We start from the raw sequence: 16492 nt of genomic DNA on the forward strand, positions 1-16492 counted from the left end.
AAACTTGCGCGGGCTAGTTAGGTTGTCAAATAGAATGTAACCTCTGAAGTATCCAGCCAATGGAGAAACAGGAGGGACTTGCGGTTAGGTGTAGGGAATAAATACTGCTGGGTCTATTGTTCTGTGTGCCAACCCCCCCCACATTTTGGTTGGGCATCTATTTTTGTAAGATTGTGAATAAATTCTTTTCTTCTCCACAATCGGGTGAGCGTTTATTCCTTTTAGGAATAGTGCTTGTTTCTCACACCCAGTGTATGGGCAGATGAGTAATAAAGACAAATATATATACATAATAGGGGGGATAAGGCATATGGGATGTTTTGGGTATTCTTTTTTGTTTTTAGTTTTTTCTTTTTTTGGAGTAATGAAAATGTTCTAAAATTGATTGTGGCAATGAATGCACAACTATATTATGATATTGTGAGCCAATGACTATATTTTGGATGGACAATATGGTGTGTGAATATATGTCAATAAAATCACATTATAAAAAATAAGCAGGGCTGGGGGCAAGATGGCAGACTGGTGAGCTGTATGTTTTAGTTACTCCTCCAGGAAAGTAGGTAAAAAGCCAGGAACTGCGTGGACTGGACACCACAGAGCAATCTGTCTTTGGGCATACTTCATACAACACTCATGAAAACGTGGAACTGCTGAGATCAGCGAAATCTGTAAGTTTTTGCGGCCAGGGGACCCGCGCCCCTCCCTGCCAGGCTCAGTCCCGGGGGAGGAGGGGCTGTCAGCTCCAGGAAGGAGAAGGGAGAATTGCAGTGGCTGCTCTTACCGGAAACTCATTCTACTGATTCAAACTCCAACCATAGATAGACTGAGGCCAGACACCAGAGACTCTGAGAGCAGCCAGCCCAGCAGAGAGGAGACAGGCATAGAAAAAAAACAACACGAAAAACTCCAAAATAAAAGCAGAGGATTTTTGGAGTTCTGGTGAACACAGAAAGGGGAAGGGCGGAGATCAGGCCTTGAGGCGCATATGCAAATCCCGAAGCAAGGCTGATCTCTCTGCCCTGGGCACTTTTCCTTAATGGCCCTGGTTGCTTTGTCTATTAGCATTTCAATAACCCATTAGATCTCTGAGGAGGGCCGTTTTTTTTTTGTTTTTTTTTTTTGTTTTTTTTTTTTTAAATCCTTTTTGCTTTTTCTAAAACAATTACTCTAAGAAGCTCAATACAGAAAGCTTCAAAGAATTGAAATTTGGGCACGTCAAGTCAAGAGCAGAACTAAGAGAGCTCTGAGACAAAAGGCAATAATCCAGTGGCTGAGAAAATTCACTAAACAACACAACTTCCCAAGAAAAGGGGGGTGTCTGCTCACAGCCACCATCCTGGTGGACAGGAAACACTCCTGCCCATAGCCAGCCCCATAGCCCAGAGCTGCCCCAGACAACCCAGTGTGACGGAAGTGCTTCAAATAACAGGCACACACCACAAAACTGGGCGTGGACATTAGCCTTCCCTGCAACCTCAGCTGAATGTCCCAGAGCTGGGAAGGGGGAGCAGTGTGAATTAACAGAGCCCCATTCAGCCATCATTTGAGCAGACTGGGAGCCTCCCAACACAGCCCAGCAGCCCAGAACTGCCCTGGGGGGACGGCACTCACCTGCGACATAGCACAGTCATCCCTCAACAGAGGACCCGGGGTGCACAGCCTGGAAGAGGGGCCCACTTGCAGGTCTCAGGAGCCATACGCCAATACCAAAGACTTGTGGGTCAGTGGCAGAGACAAACTGTGGCAGGACTGAACTGAAGGATTAGACTATTGCAGTAGCTTTAAAACTCTAGGATCATCAGGGAGATTTGATTGTTAGGGCCACCCCCCCTCCCCTACTGCCCAGAAACACGCCCCACATACAGGGCAGGCAACACCAACTACACACGCAAGCTTGGGACACCAATTGGGCCCCACAAGACTCACTCCCCCACTCACCAAAAAGGCTAAGCAGGGGAGAACTGGCTTGTGGAGAACAGGTGGCTCGTGGACGCCACCTGCTGGTTAGTTAGAGAAAGTGTACTCCACGAAGCTGTAGATCTGATAAATTAGAGATAAGGACTTCAACTGGTCTACAAACCCTAAAAGAACCCTATCAAGGTCAGCAAATGCCACGAGGCCAAAAACAACAGAAAATTATAAAGCATATGAAAAAACCAGACGATATGGATAACCCAAGCCCAAGCACCCAAATCAAAAGACCAGAAGAGACACACCTAGAGCAGCTACTCAAAGAACTAAAGATGAACAATGAGACCCTAGTACGGGATATGAAGGAAATCAAGAAGACCCTAGAAGAGCATAAAGAAGACATTGCAAGACTAAATAAAAAAATGGATGATCTTATGGAAATTAAAGAAACTGTTGACCAAATTAAAAAGATTCTGGACACTCATAGTACAAGACTAGAGGAAGTTGAACAACGAATCAGTGACCTGGAAGATGACAGAATGGAAAATGAAAACATAAAAGAAAGAATGGGGAAAAAAAATTGAAAAACTCGAAATGGACCTCAGGGATATGATAGATAATATGAAACGTCCGAATATAAGACTCATTGGTGTCCCAGAAGGGGAAGAAAAGGGTAAAGGTCTAGGAAGAGTATTCAAAGAAATTGTTGGGGAAAACTTCCCAAATCTTCTAAACAACATAAATACACAAATCATAAATGCTCAGCGAACTCCAAATAGAATAAATCCAAAAAAACCCACTCCGAGACATATACTGATCACACTGTCAAACATAGAAGAGAAGGAGCAAGTTCTGAAAGCAGCAAGAGAAAAGCAATTCACCACATACAAAGGAAACAGCATAAGACTAAGTAGTGACTACTCAGCAGCCACCATGGAGGCGAGAAGGCAGTGGCACGATATATTTAAAATTCTGAGTGAGAGGAATTTCCAGCCAAGAATACTTTATCCAGCAAAGCTCTCCTTCAAATTTGAGGGAGAGCTTAAATTTTTCACAGACAAAGAAATGCTGAGAGAATTTGCTAACAAGAGACCTGCCCTACTGGAGATACTAAAGGGAGCCCTACAGACAGAGAAACAAAGACAGGACAGAGAGACTTGGAGAAAGGTTCAGTACTAAAGAGATTCGGTATGGGTACAATAAAGGATATTAATAGAGAGAGGGAAAAATATGGCAAACATAATCCAAAGGATAAGATGGCCGATTCAAGAAATGCCTTCACGGTTTTAACGTTGAATGTAAATGGATTAAACTCCCCAATTAAAAGATATAGATTCGCAGAATGGATCAAAAAAAATGAACCATCAATATGTTGCATACAAGAGACTCATCTTAGACACAGGGACACAAAGAAACTGAAAGTGAAAGGATGGAAAAAAATATTTCATGCAAGCTACAGCCAAAAGAAAGCAGGTGTAGCAATATTAATCGCAGATAAAATAGACTTCAAATGCAGGGATGTTTTGAGAGACAAAGAAGGCCACTACATACTAATAAAAGGGGCAATTCAGCAAGAAGAAATAACAATCGTAAATGTCTATGCACCCAATCAAGGTGCCACAAAATACATGAGAGAAACATTGGCAAAACTAAAGGAAGCAATTGATGTTTCCACAATAATTGTGGGAGACTTCAACACATCACTCTCTCCTATAGATAGATCAACCAGACAGAAGACCAATAAGGAAATTGAAAACCTAAACAATCTGATAAATGAATTAGATTTAACAGACATCTACAGGACATTACATCCCAAATCAACAGGATACACATACTTTTCTAGTGCTCACGGAACTTTCTCCAGAATAGATCATATGCTGGGACATAAAACAAGCCTCAATAAATTTAAAAAGATTGAAATTATTCAAAGCACATTCTCTGACCACAATGGAATACAATTAGAAGTCAATAACCATCAGAGACTTAGAAAATTCACAAATACCTGGAGGTTAAACAACACACTCCTAAACAATCAGTGGGTTAAAGAAGAAATAGCAAGAGAAATTGCTAAATATATAGAGACGAATGAAAATGAGAACACAACATACCAAAACCTATGGGATGCAGCAAAAGCAGTGCTAAGGGGAAAATTTATAGCACTAAACGCATATATTAAAAAGGAAGAAAGAGCCAAATCAAAGAACTAATGGATCAACTGAAGAAGCTAGAAAATGAACAGCAAACCAATCCTAAACCAAGTACAAGAAAAGAAATAACAAGGATTAAAGCAGAAATAAATGACATAGAGAACAAAAAAACAATAGAAAGGATAAATATCACCAAAAGTTGGTTCTTTGAGAAGATCAACAAGATTGACAAGCCCCTAGCTAGACTGACAAAATCAAAAAGAGAGAAGACCCATATAAACAAAATAATGAATGAAAAAGGTGACATAACTGCAGATCCTGAAGAAATTAAAAAAATTATAAGAGGATACTATGAACAACTGTATGGCAACAAACTGGATAATGTAGAAGAAATGGACAATTTCCTGGAAACATATGAACAACCTAGACTGACCAGAGAAGAAATAGAAGACCTCAACCAACCCATCACAAGCAAAGAGATCCAATCAGTCATCAAAAATCTTCCCACAAATAAATGCCCAGGGCCAGATGGCTTCACAGGGGAATTCTACCAAACTTTCCAGAAAGAACTGACACCAATCTTACTCAAACTCTTTCAAAACATTGAAAAAAATGGAACACTACCTAATTCATTTTATGAAGCTAACATCAATCTAATACCAAAACCAGGCAAAGATGCTACAAAAAAGGAAAACTACCGGCCAATCTCCCTAATGAATATAGATGCAAAAATCCTCAACAAAATACTTGCAAATCGAATCCAAAGACACATTAAAAAAATCATACACCATGACCAAGTGGGGTTCATTCCAGGCATGCAAGGATGGTTCAACATAAGAAAAACAATCAATGTATTACAACACATTAAAAACTCGAAAGGGAAAAATCAATTGATCATCTCAATAGATGCTGAAAAAGCATTTGACAAAATCCAACATCCGTTTTGATAAAAACACTTCAAAAGGTAGGAATTGAAGGAAACTTCCTCAACATGATAAAGAGCATATATGAAAAACCCACAGCCAGCATAGTACTCAATGGTGAGAGACTGAAAGCCTTCCCTCTAAGATCAGGAACAAGACAAGGATGCCCGCTGTCACCACTGTTATTCAACATTGTGCTGGAAGTGCTAGCCAGGGCAATCCGGCAAGACAAAGAAATAAAAGGCATCCAAATTGGAAAAGAAGAAGTAAAACTGTCATTGTTTGCAGATGATATGATCTTATATCTAGAAAACCCTGAGAAATCAACGATACACCTACTAGAGCTAATAAACAAATTTAGCAAAGTAGCGGGATACAAGATTAATGCACATAAGTCAGTAATGTTTCTATATGCTAGAAATGAACAAACTGAAGAGACACTCAAGAAAAAGATACCATTTTCAATAGCAACTAAAAAAATCAAGTACCTAGGAATAAACTTAACCAAAGATGTAAAAGACCTATACAAAGAAAACTACATAACTCTACTAAAAGAAATAGAAGGGGACCTTAAAAGATGGAAAAATATTCCATGTTCATGGATAGGAAGGCTAAATGTCATTAAGATGTCAATTCTACCCAAACTCATCTACAGATTCAATGCAATCCCAATCAAAATTCCAACAACCTACTTTGCAGACTTGGAAAAGCTAGTTATCAAATTTATTTGGAAAGGGAAGATGCCTCGAATTGCTAAAGACACTCTAAAAAAGAAAAACGAAGTGGGAGGACTTACACTCCCTGACTTTGAAGCTTATTATAAAGCCACAGTTGCCAAAACAGCATGGTACTGGCACAAAGATAGACATATAGATCAATGGAATCGAATTGAGAATTCAGAGATAGACCCTCAGATCTATGGCCGACTGATCTTTGATAAGGCCCCCAAAGTCACCGAACTGAGCCATAATGGTCTTTTCAACAAATGGGGCTGGGAGAGTTGGATATCCATATCCAAAAGAATGAAAGAGGACCCCTACCTCACCCCCTACACAAAAATTAACTCAAAATGGACCAAAGATCTCAATATAAAAGAAAGTACCATTAAACTCCTAGAAGATAATGTAGGAAAACATCTTCAAGACCTTGTATTAGGAGGCCACTTCCTAGACTTTACACCCAAAGCACAAGCAACAAAAGAGAAAATAGATAAATGGGAACTCCTCAAGCTTAGAAGTTTCTGCACCTCAAAGGAATTTCTCAAAAAGGTAAAGAGGCAGCCAACTCAATGGGAAAAAATTTTTGGAAACCATGTATCTGACAAAAGACTGATATCTTGCATATACAAAGAAATCCTACAACTCAATGACAATAGTACAGACAGCCCAATTATAAAATGGGCAAAAGATATGAAAAGACAGTTCTCTGAAGAGGAAATACAAATGGCCAAGAAACACATGAAAAAATGTTCAGCTTCACTAGCTATTAGAGAGATGCAAATTAAGACCACAATGAGATACCATCTAACACCGGTTAGAATGGCTGCCATTAAACAAACAGGAAACTACAAATGCTGGAGGGGATGTGGAGAAATTGGAACTCTTATTCATTGTTGGTGGGACTGTATAATGGTTCAGCCACTCTGGAAGTCAGTCTGGCAGTTCCTTAGAAAACTAGAGATAGAGCTACCATTCGATCCAGCGATTGCACTTCTCGGTATATACCCGGAAGATCGGAAAGCAGTGACACGAACAGATATCTGCACGCCAATGTTCATAGCAGCATTATTCACAATTGCCAAGAGATGGAAACAACCCAAATGTCCATCAACAGATGAGTGGATAAATAAAATGTGGTATATACACACGATGGAATACTACGCGGCAGTAAGAAGGAACGATCTGGTGAAACATATGATAACATGGATGAACCTTGAAGACATAATGCTGAGCGAAATAAGCCAGGCACAAAAAGAGAAATATTATATGCTACCACTAATGTGAACTTTGAAAAATGTAAAACAAATGGTTTATAATGTAGAATGTAGGGGAACTAGCAGTAGAGAGCAATTAAGGAAGGGGGAACAATAATCCAAGAAGAACAGATAAGCTATTTAACGTTCTGGGGATGCCCAGAAATGACTATGGTCTGTTAATTTCTGATGGATGTAGTAGGAACAAGTTCACTGAAATGTTGCTATAGTATGTAACTTTCTTGGGGTAAAGTAGGAACATGTTGGAAGTTAAGCAGTTATCTTAGGTTAGTTGTCTTTTTCTTACTCCCTTGCTATGGTCTCTTTGAAATGTTCTTTTATTGTATGTTTGTTTTCTTTTTAACTTTTTTTTTCATACAGTTGATTTGAAAAAAGAAAGGAAAGTTAAAAAAAAAAAAAAAAAAGAAAAAAGACAAACAAGGAAAAAAAAAAAAAAAAAAAAACAACGTGGTAGTGCCCCCTTGAGGAGCCTGTGGAGAATGCAGGGGTATTCGCCTACCCCACCTCCATGGTTGCTAACATGACCACAGACATAGGGGACTGGTGGTTTGATGGGTTGAGCCCTCTACCATAAGTTTTACCCTTGGGAAGACGGTTGCGGCAAAGGAGAGGCTAGGCCTCCCTGTATTTGTGCCTAAGAGTCTCCTCCTGAATGCCTCTTTGTTGCTCAGATGTGGCCCTCTCTCTCTGGCTAAGCCAACTTGAAAGGTGAAATCACTGCCCTCCCCCCTACGTGGGATCAGACACCCAGGGAAGTGAATCTCCCTGGCAACGTGGAATATGACTCCTGGGGAGGAATGTAGACCCGGCATCGTGGGATGGAGAACATCTTCTTGACCAAAAGGGGGATGTGAAAGGAAATGAAATAAGCTTCAGTGGCAGAGAGATTCCAAAACGAGCCGAGAGATCACTCTGGTGGGCACTCTTACGCACACTTTAGACAACCTTTTTTAGGTTCTAAAGAATTGGGGTAGCTGGTGGTGGATACCTGAAACTATTAAACTACAACCCAGAACCCATGAATCTCGAAGACAGTTGTATAAAAATGTAGCTTATGAGGGGTGACAGTGGGATTGGGAATGCCATAAGGACCAAACTCCACTTTGTCTAGTTTATGGATCGATGTGTAGAAAAGTAGGGGAAGCAAACAAACAGACAAAGGTACCTAGTGTTCTTTTTTACTTCAATTGCTCTTTTTCACTCTAATTATTATTCTTGTTATTTTTGTGTGTGTGCTAATGAAGGTGTCAGGGATTGATTTAGGTGATGAATGTACAACTATGTAATGGTACTGTAAACAATCGAAAGTACAATTTGTTTTGTATGACTGCGTGGTATGTGAATATATCTCAATAAAATGATGATTAAAAAAAAAAAAAAAAAAAAAAAAATAAGCAGGGCTCTGGTTTTTCTTCATATTCCCACATGTTGTTAACATGAACTCAAAATGGTAGCCTCTTCTCACTAATAGGGAGAGACACTAATCATCTTCTTTATGTACATTCAGGGGTTAAATGGCATCAAGAAAAGCTAAGATTTCCTATCTTTCGGTTGGAAACAGAAAGAGAAGGCAATGGGATTGTTCTGACTGTGAGGGACCTTGTAGTCACTTTGAAAGCCATTTCCAGAATCCCAGGTTCAATCTTGACTGACAACCCAGGCAGACCTATATAACCCAGCCTTGCCATCATGCTCTGGCTCCAGTCCCCTTAGCCTACTTTTCATTCAAAGCCCAGCCCAGGGAGACACTTGTAAACACAAGGACATAAGAAATGATCAGCATGTCACTTGAGAAACTACTAAAAGGACTGGCTTTTAAGATTCAGATTAAGGCAATGTTCTCCTAGAATCACTGAACTCTTGTTTGCGGCCACAGACTTTAGAAGCAGTATCAATTATTTCTTGTAGTGCCAGCACCACCACCTCCACTCACTCACTTTAACGTTCTCTGTGTAAGGTAGAATCTGAAGATTATTTTAGAGATTATTAGAAAGCTCCTTGCTCTGCATTTTAAAGCCCAGCACTCCCCAAAGCAGAGTTCTAACTAGCGTTCAGTGAAACGCGGTACCCTAATCAAAGATAAGCAGGTTTCCTTCCCACAGGTCATCGGAGAGCCTGTAATTCTGCGAATATTTGTCAGTCTCTAAAAGGGTGCTGGTGTGTGCAGCTGTGGCCGAAATTTATTTGCGCAGAGAGCTATTTTCCTCTCCCTCTTTGTGTGTATTTGTATATCTATCTCTATGTGTGTGTGTCTCTCTCTCAATCTTTTAAAGAATGTTCATGCAACACACCAGGAAATCCTGGTCTGGTTTCTATCTGAGCATGCCATGCTTATTGCACCAGATCCCCTTGAGTAGATAGAAATATACAATAGCACCCCCTTTCACAGCATGCCTTATACAGACAAACCTGGACATGCTAAGACCCAAAGGCCTTGTGAAAACAACCACTGCATACAATGGTGTGATGCGGTTGAACCTGCAGTTATCCTCTGAGCCAGATGGGGGTATACGGGCTTTATACACAGTTCAGGTATTCTGCACCACATGAACTGTGAACTCCTCCGCAACATCAGCAAACTTTGGTCATTCCCAGTCATAGACTTTCTGACTTTTATAAGGTGCCTACACTGTCATGCTAGCAATATAAGAACCAAAATAGGAAGGTAGACCTGCAAGTGGGTGGTGCTCTATGCAGAGTGTTTACAACTCCAAATGCAGTTTCCCATAGAAACAAAGTTAGAAACGGTGATTAAGTTCCCAGCTAAACTACAATGTACCTAAAACAAGGCATATCTGCAACATTATCAACTAACAAAACCAAAAACACAGAGATTAAATAAGAAATATTCTTATTTATCAAAAATACTTTCCATAAGTGGCATAACAAGTGTGGGACAGTGGGAGCAGTGCATGCCTAGGCAAAAACAAAAAGGGGAACAGCCTGCAGAGAATTGACAGACAATACAAAGGCACCTGGCTTTTGATTTCCACCCCCTGTGGGCAACTGTGAACAATGGCAGTAATAAAGCACTGCTCCCACCAACCCTCCTTCAAGAAAAAATGGGGATCAACAAGAAGTGAAATAGTAGTTGGGGGGTACTTGGAGCTTTTAAGGAGGAGACTTTGGCTTACTTACAAGGATTTCAGTGTGATTCTTTCTTATGTCCAAATTAATATCTATTCCTAATGTCATGCCTATTGAAGTCTTTTTTTTTTAATGCTTATCAAAAACGATCCTGGTCAGTGGGGGTATCTCAGATAGAGCAAGGGTCGGGAGACAGATTCTGTGAGTTCAATGAGCAAATAACTAGAAGAGAAAGGAGAGGGTTAAGTTAAAGAGGCTGTGTGCAATGTGAAAAGCAGTGGGTCTGAGATGGAACTGCATGAATTGTGAACATTGACGAGAGAAACAGACACAGCGGGAAGACAAAGGCAGAAATTGGAGTTACACTGCCACAAGCCAAGGAAAGCCCCAGAATGCTGATAACTGCCAGAAGTTAGGAAGAGGCAAGGCAGGATCCTCTCCCGGAGTCTTCAGAGAGGGCAAGGCCCTGCTGACACCTTGATTTTGGACTTCTGGCCTCCAAAACTGCGAGAGAATAAATTTCCGTTGTGAAGTCACTCACTTGGTTTGTAATAACTTGCTACAGCAGCACTATAGAATCTGGACTCCAGGCTCCATTAACTCCAGTTTGAGGTTCCAGCCTCCCGGCCTGCCCTACAAATTTGGAACTTGAAAGCCCTCACAATCATGTGAGCCAATTCCTTAAAACAAATCTCTTTATATAAATTTATATATAAACACACATATACATACACACACACACATACATACACACATATCCTACTGGTTTTGTTTTTTTGGCAAAAAAAAAGGCATCTTCCTTAAGATTCCGCCAAGGAGAAAGAAGGGAGGTGGGCAAGAGGAGGAGTTTCCTCGGAGAGCCACCAGGTGGAGCCACCGTCATAAAACCACTTCATGGATCCTGCTCTGGGTGGACTTGGGTAAAAACCCAAGGGGAGCGAGGCAGGAGTCTAAATCAACAATTGTTCCATGGGAAACTCCTTACTCGAGAGTTAGGGCCTTGGAACTCGGGTGCAGAGATTTAAAGGAGAGAGGTTTAACAGAAGAAAAATTACAAAATCCAATTTTGTCAATGACCCACACATTAAAAAGTACAGAAAATATATACAGAAAAAGTACAGCCACATCCCTCCACGCAGCTTCTTCCCACCCACTTCACCACCACCACCCTGGGCCCAACAGGCAGTACCGCCCAGATAAGAAAATGACCAGGGGTGACATATCCTAACATCAATTACTAGTCCTAATAGAGGATCCCAAAAACACTTGTCAGAAATACAGCCAGCAATCAGTTATGTTAAAAGACCTCTTTTGTTTTTGATTTTTAAATTGTTTTTTTTAATTTTTATTTTAGTAACAGATATACAACCTAAATTTTCCCATTTAACCATTCAGATATAGAATTCAGTGGCATCATACACATTATTTAACTTAATATATTTCAACTGATGCATGCTCATTCCACTCAATAACTGCTCTAGAGACAGTGAGAGTCAGCAGAAGAAAATCTGTTCTCATTTGATCTTCGGTTTCTTGATGCCCTCTTTGCGGGCCTTTTACTCCTATACGCTTAAGCTTTCAAGAATAAAGGTCCACAGGGAAAAAAGACTATATATAAGCATATACCAATACACAGATATATTCACACAGACGTATACATACTGATGCTATATCTATCCACGTTCTTTGCCAGGTTGCCAGCTTTATTTCCATTTCCCCACGGAGAAGACCAGCTTAGGTGCTAGCCAAGAGCTTTTACAACAACAGTAATGCCTTCTCTTAACTCCTACCCTTCTATCCTTCCATCAAAGCCATCTCCTTAGAGAGAATCAACAGGTGATTTGGAAACATGCCAAAAAGTTTGCCCAAAAATGTCACATTTTCCAATTCCTAGTTAACTGGAAATAATTCACACTTGTTTCTTCAAAAAGAAATTTGAGAAGAAAAAGAGTCTTGTTCCTAAAAACAAATCCCTTGGTCCGCATCTATCTTAAACAGCAAACCACTGGAAAAACAAAGCAGCTGAAATTTTCTTTATTAGGATGTATTTTTTTTCCATCCTTTGCTGACAGTTTCACTTCAGACAAAGAAAGCCCACGGCCTATCAGGATCCACACCACCACCTTCCAACACACACAATTTCCGCTCCAGCACACGTTCACACACACAGGCCCACACTCACACTCTCACCTATATTCCAACAAACAAGCAAGCAGAAACCTCTAGAATATTCTTCTGGGCAGCCAAGTAAATGCTAAAGAAATGAAAGCTTAAAAAAAAAACAAAAAAAAAAACAAAAAAAAAAACAAAAAAAAACGTTTCCCCTTCTAGAGAGTCAAGGGAAGGAGATCACTGTGATCAGATCTGTTAAGGGATTAGAATGCTTCATGCAGAAACAATGGGGAAATGGAAGGCAAACATTATGTAAAATTATTCTGACAGTTACAGGCAGCAGACCAAAACAGAGAGCCCTGCTGTGTTGCAAACACTAGGCTGATACCAATGTTGGGGAGCATGTATGTATCACCCATCCACACAGAAAATGAATTCTGAAGACTGTCTGCACTTTTAAAGCAACAGTGTGTCACCAGAGGCAGAGCAGCTGTGGGTCCTTCTGATAAGGAAAACTTTTGCATTAAACCTGTCTAAAGGGCTAAAAGCACCAGAAACAAACTCAAGAGCAATGTTCTCCGATCGAGGTAATGGCCACATATCAATTCAGAGCGGAAACCACCCCACACCACCCCCCATCTTAACTTGACTCTCATGGGAGGCAGCAGATCTCACCTGATAGCATCAGTGCTAGACCTGTTACAAAGAGCATCTTTTAACCATCAGACCCTTCAGCATTAATCTCTGGAAGGGGCAGTAAAGGGAAAATGCATAGCAAACCTTAAACAAAGATGGGAAAAGCAGTTTTTTATTTGGAAGGCAGATGCCAAAGTAGCAGCGTGACTTAAAAAGATGATTATAAAATACATTTTATATCAGGAGAGCATAACAATAACAATAATAATAATAGCAAAAAATAATAAATGTGCAGAATACAATAGAGACTTACCAAACACTGAATTCATGATAAACTGGAAATAGAAATAAGGACATATAAAGCCAACCAGAAACCCATGGCTCCACATTCAGAATGACAAAAGTAATTAAGAGCTATACCCCCATCTTGCTATAAGAAAGATACAGAAAACGTGCAGAACTTTCTCAGCATTTCCCAAGTGACACAACAGAGAGGAACTGCTTTCAGGCAGGGCTGACTGCTGTTTTTCTAGTTCTCATATCTGCCCCAGCACCAAGCACAGGGCCAGGCCCTCAGGAAGCACGCAATAAACACATGCTACTGAATGTTCATTGCTGTCCTCCAAAAAGTGAGGAAGGACCAAGCTCCAAAATTATAGGCAGCAGGAAAGGGTCAGAGAGAGGCAGAGGTGCACCTTCCTCACGTGGCCTGTTAATGCAAAAACTGGCAGAGTGGAGCCCTGAAAAAGAACCTGGTCCTCACACAGGCCTGCAGGTGTCTATTACAATCTGCATACTTAACCTAACATATCCATCAAGTTAGTCACGAAACCCTTCTAAGGGTGAAACCAAATAATATTTTATTTCATTTTAATTAGCACAGAGAAGAGTCCATAATATCAAATGGACAAGGTACTCCTTGCTTACTTTCAATGACATATTTAAGGTATCTGCTATGAATGAAGATAAAACTTCCATTTTATTCAATTTTGCTTTTAAACCAAAGGCTTGAATGCCTCTTAAAAATTCCTCTACATATCAATTTTCCAATTTAGGAGAGCCCATCATTCTCCAATACGGGTTTAACAGTAGAAGAAAGAAAAGAGTAAGTCATTCTCAGAAGCAAACCAGACAACTCTTTCTGTCTGGTACAAGAGAATGACATTTGGCTCCAAGAAAACTTTTCAGACTCTTTAACTGGGCCTCGTCAACATACCGGAGTCTGAGATAACTATAGGATATACAACATCTATGCTGCAAATTTAAATGAAAAATGACTTATTCTCCCTTGGGAGAGGCTCATTTTAAACAGGAAGCCCCTGGACTCAGGTAAAGACCAAAGAAATGGCTGGGATGGGAGCAGGCACAATTGTCCCTAAGGGTCAAATGCTCAGAATGTGTGACTGGTGCCTGCCAAGCCAGTGGCAGGGGCCTGCTCACTCTCTCAATTTCAGTCACATCTCCTTCTCTTCAAAAGAAACGCCCATGGTGTCATTCAAGTACCTCCCTAAATCAACTCTACAGAAATTTGCAAAGGTTAAAGATGAAAACTGAAACTAATTGGTCCCCAAACTAATGTTTCCAACTGCCCTAGCCTTTTCTCTAGGCTATGAATACCTTCCTTCAGACCCAGGGTATCTTTTGACCTTAAGCAGGTGCCTGGGAAGGGCAAACTCATCCCAGATTGTGAGATACTACAACCCATCCACCCCTCAAAGTAAGGCATGTAGCAAAATGCAAAAACTAGTGGACACAATTGGAAAAACTTTTGGAGCTAAATCTATCTCAAATTCAGGACCCAATTTCAGATTTGTAATAGAAATATACTTTAATCTTTCAGTATTAAGCCCATTACAAGCCTTCATCAAATGATAAGGCCTATATAAAATAAAAAATCATCTGATCTTTACTAAATCTGAAGGAAAAGAACTTGTGTTAATTCTATCAAATTCTCAACAAGACCAAGGCTGAATCATAAGGTGGACTCATATACTCTGAAAAAGATCCCTTATTTGTGAACCAAAGGAAGCTGTTAATAAACTCTGAAAGCAACTTCCCTCCATAATATCCATAAACAATCATAACAGACAAAAACATCAGAAAGATTTTTAGGGACAAAGAGGAGGACAAAGGAGAAAGGGAGACTTCAGGGTCATTTACTGTAACTCATAAAACTTTAAAAAATTAGTTGGGTGGAAGTGTTTATAAGTAACTAGAATCATCCCACAGATTTAGCCTCTGATCCTTGTTTTTTTTAAAAAAAAAAAAACAGTAGTTTTTCATTGATTTTGGGTGGGGAAAAAAATGTGGCTTTTCAGCTCAGCACAACGAACTATTTATCTGGCCTGACAAGGCCAATCAATCTACCCCCACTGTTTATTATAAGGAGTAGGAGAATACTGTTAGTCTTGACTGGTGGGGGTAGGGCCAAAGACGGCACTGGTCCTGGTACACAATGCTTCACTTCAACTAGAAATTTCTGTTTGGCTCAGGTGACCCAGGAGGTCAGCGTGAAGACTCGGACAGAATGAAGACGGTTTGTTATGTGTTTCATTTTTACAGAATGCCCCCATGTGCTAAGGTCTCAAGCCACTGGCATATATATTCATTATTCATTATATAAAATACCTAAGAGAAAAAGGTTGATCATAATCAGGCTGCAGGCCCAAGGCAGAAGGCTGAAGAAGGAATGTAAGTCAGTATGCCACCCCTTTTAATTCCATATTCTGGTTAATGAAAAATTCCACAGGGGAACTCAAAGGCCAGATTTTTAGTTGTAAAGAGACAAGGATATGAAAAGTTCTATTTCTCCATTCATTTAAAGTTTACAGGAAATTTTAGTTAACTCCTCCAGAGAATTACTTTAATTCCTTACTTTGATTAATTCCTGATCTTGTTAAAGTTAATTAAATACTATAACTCTACTGTTTGCTTTACAACTACAGGGCTGGCCAGAGAGGCCTCGCTGCTGGTCGCCACATGTGCAGTTCTTCAGCCCACTGACCTAAAGAAGCATCATGAGGAACAGGAGGGGCTCAGGAAAGATGCAACGGATTCTACAGCTCCAAATCCAAGGAGTGCAGGTCTCAGGAATTTGGGAACATATTTGCAAGAATGCATGGGGCACCTTTTTGAGGAAGACTGCACTATAACAGCATTGTACACTTCATTCTTAAAATGGGATATCCCCTGCATTGGTAGGATGGGATTTTTAAAAGGAACAAAAACAAGAAAGAAAATCCTATAGCTGTTAACAAATGTGGGCCTCCAGCCAGTCCTTAATCTGAATAATTCAAAAAAGGAAATGTAAACCAGGGCAGCTGGAGGGGTGTTGGGGGGAGAGGCAGGAAGGAAGAGCGACACAAAGCTAATCTCTCACAAAGCTAATCTCTCAAGCACTGTGATCAATGGACAGTTTACTGGACAAATTCTTATGTTGTCTAAATTTTTTTAAAAGATTTGCTGTTCTTCTCCATGGTTGCATACACTTGCCTTCTTTCTTTTTAATGGAACCCTTTGCTAATATATTTCCTGCTCCTGCTTTTGCACGACTCTGAATTTCTCTTTAAGGAAGTAATAAGCCTATGAAAAGTCATGGACATGCTCAGTGTGTGCCCTGGTGGATCCAAAGTAAGGTATTAGAAAAAACAGAGGAGCCGTTGACCCAGTGTGACCACATT

The 16492-nt window shown here is 40.2% G+C and overlaps 1 pseudogene; it reads right to left on the reverse strand.

Annotated features, from left to right (window-relative positions):
* The window catches only part of LOC119524180, a 308154-nt pseudogene that overhangs the window by 225727 nt on the left and 65935 nt on the right, over window positions 1-16492 (reverse strand).

This window comes from Choloepus didactylus, chromosome Y (assembly GCF_015220235.1).
Source record: "Choloepus didactylus isolate mChoDid1 chromosome Y, mChoDid1.pri, whole genome shotgun sequence".
Lineage (NCBI taxonomy): Eukaryota > Metazoa > Chordata > Mammalia > Pilosa > Megalonychidae > Choloepus > Choloepus didactylus.